The sequence below is a fragment of the Prunus mume genome, linkage group LG3 (assembly GCF_029339155.1).
Source record: "Prunus mume cultivar Tortuosa linkage group LG3, ASM2933915v1, whole genome shotgun sequence".
Taxonomy (NCBI): domain Eukaryota; kingdom Viridiplantae; phylum Streptophyta; class Magnoliopsida; order Rosales; family Rosaceae; genus Prunus; species Prunus mume.
Window position 1 is genome coordinate 12,256,501 of NC_142700.1, and position 8,583 is coordinate 12,265,083.

Sequence of the window (8,583 nt, forward strand, 5' to 3'; positions counted from 1 at the left end):
GACACCTGTCATGGATATTAGGTTTGGCAGTTTGTGAGCTTCCGCAATCGAGAACTTCGGCAGGTGCTTGGCACCTCGGAAGAATTTCTTCCTTCGGCATGGAAGAAGGCGTGTGTGCCATTGGAGTTAGTCGCTTTGAGGCTGGATATGCTCGATTGATTATGATATAAACAACATTGCTCACAGGTTTGGATACATATAGACATAGGAGCAATTAAAAAAATGTAACTTGTTTCCTTTCTTTCTAGTATGTAGCAGATATGTGATACCAGCGCATCTTTCATGTGAATCAAAGTCCAAGTTCCAAGTTGTTTTCTTGGAAAAATTGGAGCTAGGATAGTCATTCTTTCCAAGTCAACTACATTAAAATATAACGCACGACTCATTCAAAAAGAACCTAGCCTCTTTTATGCGGGATTTTATAAATTAAAAAAAAGAAAAGAAAAAGGAAAATCATTAGGTCTAAAGAGGAGGCGGAGTTGAGAGGACAGGACCTCCCTATTATTTTAAAGTCTCCGACGATTCCAAGCACTTTGCCGCAACGGAAGGAAGGCAACCACATTCAAAATGTTGGAAGATTTTCGTAAGTGTTATTTAATACTATCAAGTGTCGCATACAAAATCATGTCCCTGACAACTAAATCATGGACCGGAAAATAAACTTTTCTTGCTCGGAAAAGACATATATTGTGTTTAACTTTCTGAGCTGACTCAACTGAACAACTAATTTCAAATATATATGCATGGATGCCAGTGAAATGAACCCTTCATAAACATGATTAATCCAACATTTTTCCTCGACAGCATATTATCTAAGTCACCTAAAAACACCAACATTAGTGTTAAGCCTGGTAGATAATCCACAGCATTAGTGCATATATGTAGATTTCCACTCATTAATGAAACCGAAGTGAAAGCCTGATTGGTCTCACGGGGCGCTCTACACCAAGAGTAACGTCATTGATAATATATATATATATATATATATATATGAAGAAATCATGTAACGAAGGGGATTCTTATTTGTACAAATGGTACTTCGAACTTGGAACGAGCATGAAAACGAGTCCATAAGAAGTGATCCCATTTTTTTCATCGGGTCGGGGTAGAGACCAAAGGTCTTGAAGCCCATCCTCTTCATCATAAATGATCCGCTTGCTCCGAAATGACCTGACCCAATAGGGAAATCCCAATTCATTGGGCCTTTACTATTACAAATATTTACACCATTTATCATTACTTGTAAGATAAAATACAACATAGTTGTTGCTAGCAAATACCACTATTTTTGGTTTTGGATCTTCCAAATCATTCCCGCAGGAGGTCCATATCCAATTTGACCTATGGACGAATACGCAAGCATACGTTTCATGCTTGTTTGAGTAATAGCAATGAGATTCCCCAATATCATGCAATCAGTTGTTAGAATCAATAGGTCTTCAAATCGTTCATTTCAAAAAATTGAAACCCTTCTTATTGGATGATCATGAGACTTCCCAAAAATCTAAATTCTTGATCAATGGAGGAACAATATCACCATTTTTGTTCAATAAGATACCAAAAAATTAAATAAAGGTATATACTATCTAGAGTAATAGTAAAAAATATTACGATATTCGGGAATTGTAAAAAAAAAAAGGAAAGAGATCTAAAAGATCTTTTTTTCGGTTGGGGAAGAATAAGAAAAAAGTACTTAAAATCAATAATTTAATTTATTTATTTATTTTATGGATATGTTTGATGTTATAATTCTATACTATAGACATAATTTATAATTTTCTTGAGCCGTACGAGGAGAAAACTTCTTATACGTTTCTAGGGGGGTATTGTTCATCTATCCCAATGAGCCATTTATCGATATATATATATATATATATATATATAAGAATGGTGAAATATTCAAAATACTAATTATTAATGAATTTATTAAGAATTGAAACTTTTCATTAAATTTTTATTTTCCAATTTCTCTTTTTGTAATGAAGATTATGGTAAAATAAAAATTAAAAAAATTTCATTTACTAGATTTATGTTCCATTCCTGCCAAATAATGACAATGGTGTGTTGGATGGTAATATTTAATTAATTAATTCGTCGGACCTCTTCCAACATTAGGATTGTTGACAATTCCTTTACTTGGTGTATAACATTCTATTGGAAAAAATACACATATATATAAGGATTATGGAAACTTAAATCGGTAATCAATGACATACATGGTGTACGCATGACCATGATAAATTGACAATATATAAATTTTAAAAGTGCTTTATCATACATGAAGGCATTAATTTTTTGCAGGATGTGCCTTCATGCCCAAACATACCTAAAGGTACTTAGAATAATATCTGTTTTTAAATGCTTATAGGGTTTGAGTTATATAAAACGCTTCTAATTCCGCAGGAAGATGATATGATAATGGCAGAGGTACGAGAATATCTTTCCTTTGTTCTTATGCCATGCAGGCTCTATGACTAAAACCCGATGTACCAATTGGCTTTAGTACATGAAAGTCGTCGCAATGTAGGCCCCATAATTGAATTTCAATAAAAAAGAGGTTCGTGGCAATATTTCATGAATTTGGCCAAATCTGTTTTTTTCCCCAATCGCATATGCAGAATATGTAGCTCTAGTTGTGTTTGGGCCAAATCAATGTCATGGGTTTGAAAAGAAATAAAGACAATTGGGCTCAGACTTTTGTCGATCTCCAGATTGAAGAATTGGACCACAAATAAACTTAATACCCAAAATCTCACTATCAACCTCAATGTTTAGAAGATATAAAATTCCCATAGAACGACTCAGCTACATATATCATGTATCGAGTCATTCTACAGCGAGGGTTTATTTAAGGCCCTTAGAGCATCTCCAAGGGAGATGTCAAATACCAAACATCAAATTTAAATTTGATGGCTGATGTGCAATTTGATATTTAAACAATTTTACACTTAATCCGATATGTCAAATAAATAATTATTGTAACAGTCAAATCATTAAAGATAAAGTAGAAAAAAAAAAAGTAAAATTATAAATGAAAGTCACAGCCATCTGTCTTTAAAAATAATAAAATATTTATTTGACATCTTGCTTTTGGGATGTCAAAAATAACAATTGAATCTCCAACCTTCATTCCACATCACTTTGACAATTCGGTTGGAGTGATGTGAGATATTATTTATAAGCCTTTAAATGTCTATGTGGCAGACTTTTGACATCTCGGTTGGAGATACTCTTAGATGAGACCCTATCTCTTAACTGTTTAATGAAACTAACTAATTTGATCAAACAGTTAAAAAATAGAGCCTCGTCTAAGAGCCTTAGATAATACCCTCACTACAAAATTCTACATAACATATCAAACAAGCAGCACGTAATCAAAAAGAAGGCTTTTCTTTAGTGAGTTTGAGGAGGGGGCCACCATGAGAGAGGGACAAGACCTTCTTTTAAAGTCCACAATGACTCCAAGAACCGACTCTTTAAGTTGTCTTGATGTTGATGATTTTTCTTTGAAAATGATGGACATTTGGTGAAGTTGTATTTGTTACTCGCAAAGGTAGCGTGCAGAAATCACATCCAAAAAAAAAGAAGAATTATATGAACCAACTGTACCTTACTATTACATCACGAACACAAAAGAAAAGCAAACTGAAAATGTAAAATAAAAAGCACAATAATATATATATCCAGCCTCGAAACCTTCTTTTTATCGTGGGGATGCTCACAGTTATATCGCATGGAGCCAATTCTGTACATTGTCTATGAATGAAAATGATGCATACCTCCATCTCTTATTAAAAATTAAATAACCAAAAACTCCCCAAAATCCCACAATGAACCCTAGTAGAACAGAAGAAATATAAAACCATGGAAGTTGATGTCCATTCCCCTCGTCTTTGTTGTTGTTATTATCTTCATCAATGATCTTATTTGGTCGACCACACTCATTTGGAAGTGGGGCACCACAAAGATTAGGATTACCCTCATAGGCAGAAGCATCGAAGCTTTGGAGCTGGGTGCTTGTTGGTATTGGTCCTTGGAGATTATTGTATGAGACATTAAGTTCTTTCAAAAAATTAAGGGTCTCCAATGATGATGGGATTATTCCAGACAAGTGATTCATTGAGAGGTTCAAAACCTCTAAATTTTTTAGATTAGATATTTGGTCTGGAATGACGCCAGAGAAGTTGTTGTAGCCAAGACGCAACATGCGGAGACACTGTAGTTGGCCGATCTCATTAGGTATCTCACCACCAATGTTATTTTCAGATAGGTCTATCATTGCTGGATAGGAAGACAATTTCGACGATAGATAATAACTTGGGTTTGTGATTATAGGGCCCAAGAAGAAAGGCAATTCAAATTCATAACTAGTGTCGTCTTGAGAGGCTTCGGAAACCAACCTTGGTAGTTTGCAAAGTTGCTTTGGAAATTCACCAGAAATTCGGTTCTTTGGCAAGCTTACATGATATAGTCTAGGAAGAGCCCCCAACCAGCTTGGAATTGGCCCTGTGATTTTATTACTACCTAGAAGCAAGATCTCTAGCTTGTTGAGCTTTGACAACCATATAGGTATTTGACCCGTGAGCTGGCATTCAGCGAAACTCAATGCTCGAAGATTTTGGAATCCATTAATATCAGCCATGTCATCATCACCTGGCATTCCCTCACCTTTAAAGGAACCAGTAAGTAGGAGTGTGTGAAGACTTTTGCAACTCATTAATATCTTCATTGCCCCTGTGATGTTGGTGAATCGATTGAAACCAAGCGAGAGGAAGGACAAAGATTTCAATGAAAGAATATCAACTTGTATTTGTCCCTCTAGATGATTGTTGCTCAATCGAATGGCTTTTAGGGACCGACATGAGTACAGGCTTATTGGGAATGTGCCAGTGAAGTTATTGAGTCTTATGTCAAGTTTAGTAAGTTGACTAAGTCTGGAGAAATCAAGCATGGAGATATCTCCTTCCAAGTTGTTGGATTGCACATGTAGTTCTACAAGGTTTGTACAATTCATCAAAGATGGGGGCAAAGAACCTTCTAAATTGTTGAAATCAAGGTTCACATATTTCAACTTGGAGAGCTTCCCAAAATTGAGAGGAAGCTCTCTGCCAAGATGATTATAGACGAGGTCAAGGATTACAAGGTTGGTGAGGTTGACAATTTTATCACTAATGGCTCCATATAGTGAATTGAGAGGTAATGAAATTTCTTCAAGTTTAGTAGCATTATAGATATCTTCTAGAAGTAGTCCTGAGAGGTTATTGCGACCGGCCCGAAAAACCAGCAGTTCGGAACAGTCCCCTAGTCCAGGAGCAAGGTTGCCACTGAAGTCATTGGAAGAAAAATCCAATAGCCTAAGGAAGGGAGAAGAATGTTTGAGACAAATCGAGGATGGGATATACCCTGTGAAGGTATTGTTGCTGACATTGAAACTAGTCAATTTGCTAGCTTGGTGGAAGAATGAAGATGGAATTACACCATGGAAGTGATTGCTAGACAAATCCAGTTTCTGGATATTTCTGGATGGTAGAGAAAGTGGTAGCTCTCCAGAAAGAAGGTTATAACTCAAATCAAGGATCTCAAGACGATTCAAGGTCACGAAAAATTGAGTTTCAAGTGAACCAGAAAGTGAATTGTGCGAGAGATTCAAGTGGGTGAGATGTGTGAGATTTGCAAGTGATGAGGGAAACATACCTCCTTTGAGCCCTTTGGAGGGTAGGAGCAAATGGGTGACCCTACTATCTTGATCACAAGCGACGCCCTTCCATTGACAACAATTATCAGAGGTCCAATTGAAAGAAAGAGAAGATAAAGTTAGGATGAAGGACATGAGAGAGCTGCGATCAGTTTGGTTGCATGCATGAATATGTGTGGACATAATGGAAGAGAAAAATAAGAAGAGAAGGAAGCCATATGCCATTGGGTTATAAGGCTGCTGAAGTAGTAGCAAGTTTTTTTGTGTATTTACATTACCCACAGGTTTGATAGATATATAGGAGCAAATAAAGACATAATTTCTTTCTTTTCTTTTAGCTTTAGATTATAGACCCGGGATTAAACCACACAACACAAAGCGAATATTTTGAAAACTATAGTGATTAGGACTCCAAAGTCAATGTCAAGTAAACCATGCTTGGTTGCAGTCCTTTCGCTTTCATGAAGCAATTCCATATTTAAAAATTGAAGATGTGCTTAAATTTCAACTTTGATTTTGAAGATGTGCTTATGTTTCATGTGAATTAAAGTCCAAGTGCCAAGTTGTTTTCTAAGAAAAATTGGGCATTCTTTCCAAGTTGTTTGCCCCACATGAAGGCAACTACATCTACATTAGCAGACATGCAGCACTCATTCGAGAGAAGCCTCTCTTCTACACGGCAATTAAAAAAAGAATAACAGAGAATTGAGTTGTGAAGGGAATGTTAAAATTGATAACAGTGAAGCCAGAGTGTTAAGACATGGCATGAGAGTTACAGTGCTAGTCATGCCTTATCTCAACATTATATTGACGTTCTATTCATGTTAAAACTACCGGAGAAGCAGAACGTTCATAGCAAATCAACAATTTTAGTCACTCAGCTCCAACTACAAATCAAATTCACAACGACAGCTTAAACCCAAAACAACTCCTTCACAAATTGCAACAATAATAGAAAGAATAAGTAGAAATTACGTATGCCCAGATCAGGATGAATAATAGCAACATTCAACTTTGAGCTTCCTTTCTTTGCCATTTTCAGCTCTTCTCCAATTCTCCGCAAATTCTAATTCGAAGTCTCAGAGGATAAGCTTTTTCTGCCATATTGGGCCAAAATTGGGTCAGGTCTAGGCCAACATTTGTGATATAAAAGTATGGGCTAACCACTTTTTAGCTCTGGAGGTTTGATTTGGGGTTATTCTTGAAATGGGTAATGAGATTTTAATTTTGTTAATTTACGTACCAACATTTCAAAGTTCGAGTAATTTACACATTATGCAAGTTTGATTGTTTGGTCTTTTGTTAAATTAATGAAGTGGCAGGAGCGATCCCCACTTTTATGCTTATGTCTAAATAAATAAATAAATAAATTCTCTAGAACAATATAAATAATATTTGTAAAACAAAAACCCAAAAGATATATTTATGCTGTTTGGTCTTCCGTGCTTTTACTGGGTTTGGTGCCATGCGGGGAAGGGGGAAGCCACCATCAGTGTGGTGGGAACCCATTGGCTTGAGATTATTGACATAGCATTAAACGGCCAAACATCACTTGCAAACTGAGAAATTGGCAAACAACCATAACCCCACAACACAAAGCAAAGACCTTGTTATTTTGAAGTCTATAGATTACCCTGATTGGGCGTCCAAAGTCAATGTGATGGGGTTGCGCATATAGTATTAGTCAAGTTGACCATAAGTGATTGCAGACCTTTCACTTTCATGAAACGATTCCATATTTGAAAAATGAAGAAGATTGAAAGTTCATCTTTCATTTTGAAAGGCATTCGGAATCTATATCTATACGTCAAAGAGAGATTTTCAAAGGAAATAAAGACTTCGTCCCACTCTTGGATAATAAAATCAACAAAATGCTGCTCCTGAGCGTGAGGTTTATTCTAAACAAGTGTTTTTTTCGCCCACAAAACTTGAACGCGAATTTGATCTAGCACAATGCCATTATTGTATATGGCTTTTAACTAATCTAGTCAAATTATAGACCGCATTAAGTCTAAAGAGGGCCACTGTGAGAGGACCAGACCTCCTTATTTCATAGCTGTTACTATCAAGTGTCTTACACATTCCAATAACTGACAAAAAAAGAAAAAGAAAGAGAAAATAGATCATCTTGAGCGTTGTTTGAATTAGCGTGTTTGGCTAGTACTAGTCTTCGTTTGTGGACAATGCAGACTATATTGCTTTATTGTATCCACAAGTCTTGCGTTGTTTGAATTAGTGTGTTTGGCTAGTACTAGTCTTCGATTGTGGACAATGCAGACTACATTGCTTTATTGTATCCACAAGTCTTGCGTTGTTTGAATTAGTGTATTTGGCTAGTACTAGTCTTCGATTGTGGACAATGCAGACTATATTGCTTTGTTGTATCCACAAGTCTTATTTGCATATTGACTTTGCACACACTGGTTATGAGGGAGCGCTAATTAACTTTTTTTCTTCGTACCAATAAAATATGATATGATATCACATTCACATTAGAATTACCAATAGTATAGTTTCTCTCATTTTACTTTGAGACAATATTTAATATCTCAAAATATTTAGCCTGGGCTGTTCTGAAATTTTTGTTTAAGAAAGTCATCTGTAGTTGTGCTAAAATTCTGTGAAATACAAAAACCAGCATTCGGATGGAACCTTGCCAAAAGTTTAATTTCAGAGATAAAGAAAATATTATTATATTGTCCTCCTGTCAAATTAATAAGTTCGTTTCACTCAATTCTTTGCATCCATAAACATATGTAGCTGAAGATGTATTTGTTCCTTGCTTTGCTTTCATAAACATACTATTCAGTTGATATAGCATTCATGGTATTGGAAAGCCAAAACCTGTCGTTTTTGTTGTTTGCAGAAGGTAGCGTGAAGAGATCTCA

The 8,583-nt window shown here is 35.8% G+C and overlaps 1 pseudogene; it reads right to left on the minus strand.

Annotated features, from left to right (window-relative positions):
• Positions 1–3,654: 3,654 nt before the first annotated feature.
• On the minus strand, positions 3,655–5,968 carry LOC148918756 (receptor-like protein 2 pseudogene; annotated as a pseudogene).
• Between the last annotated feature and the right edge of the window lie 2,615 nt (positions 5,969–8,583).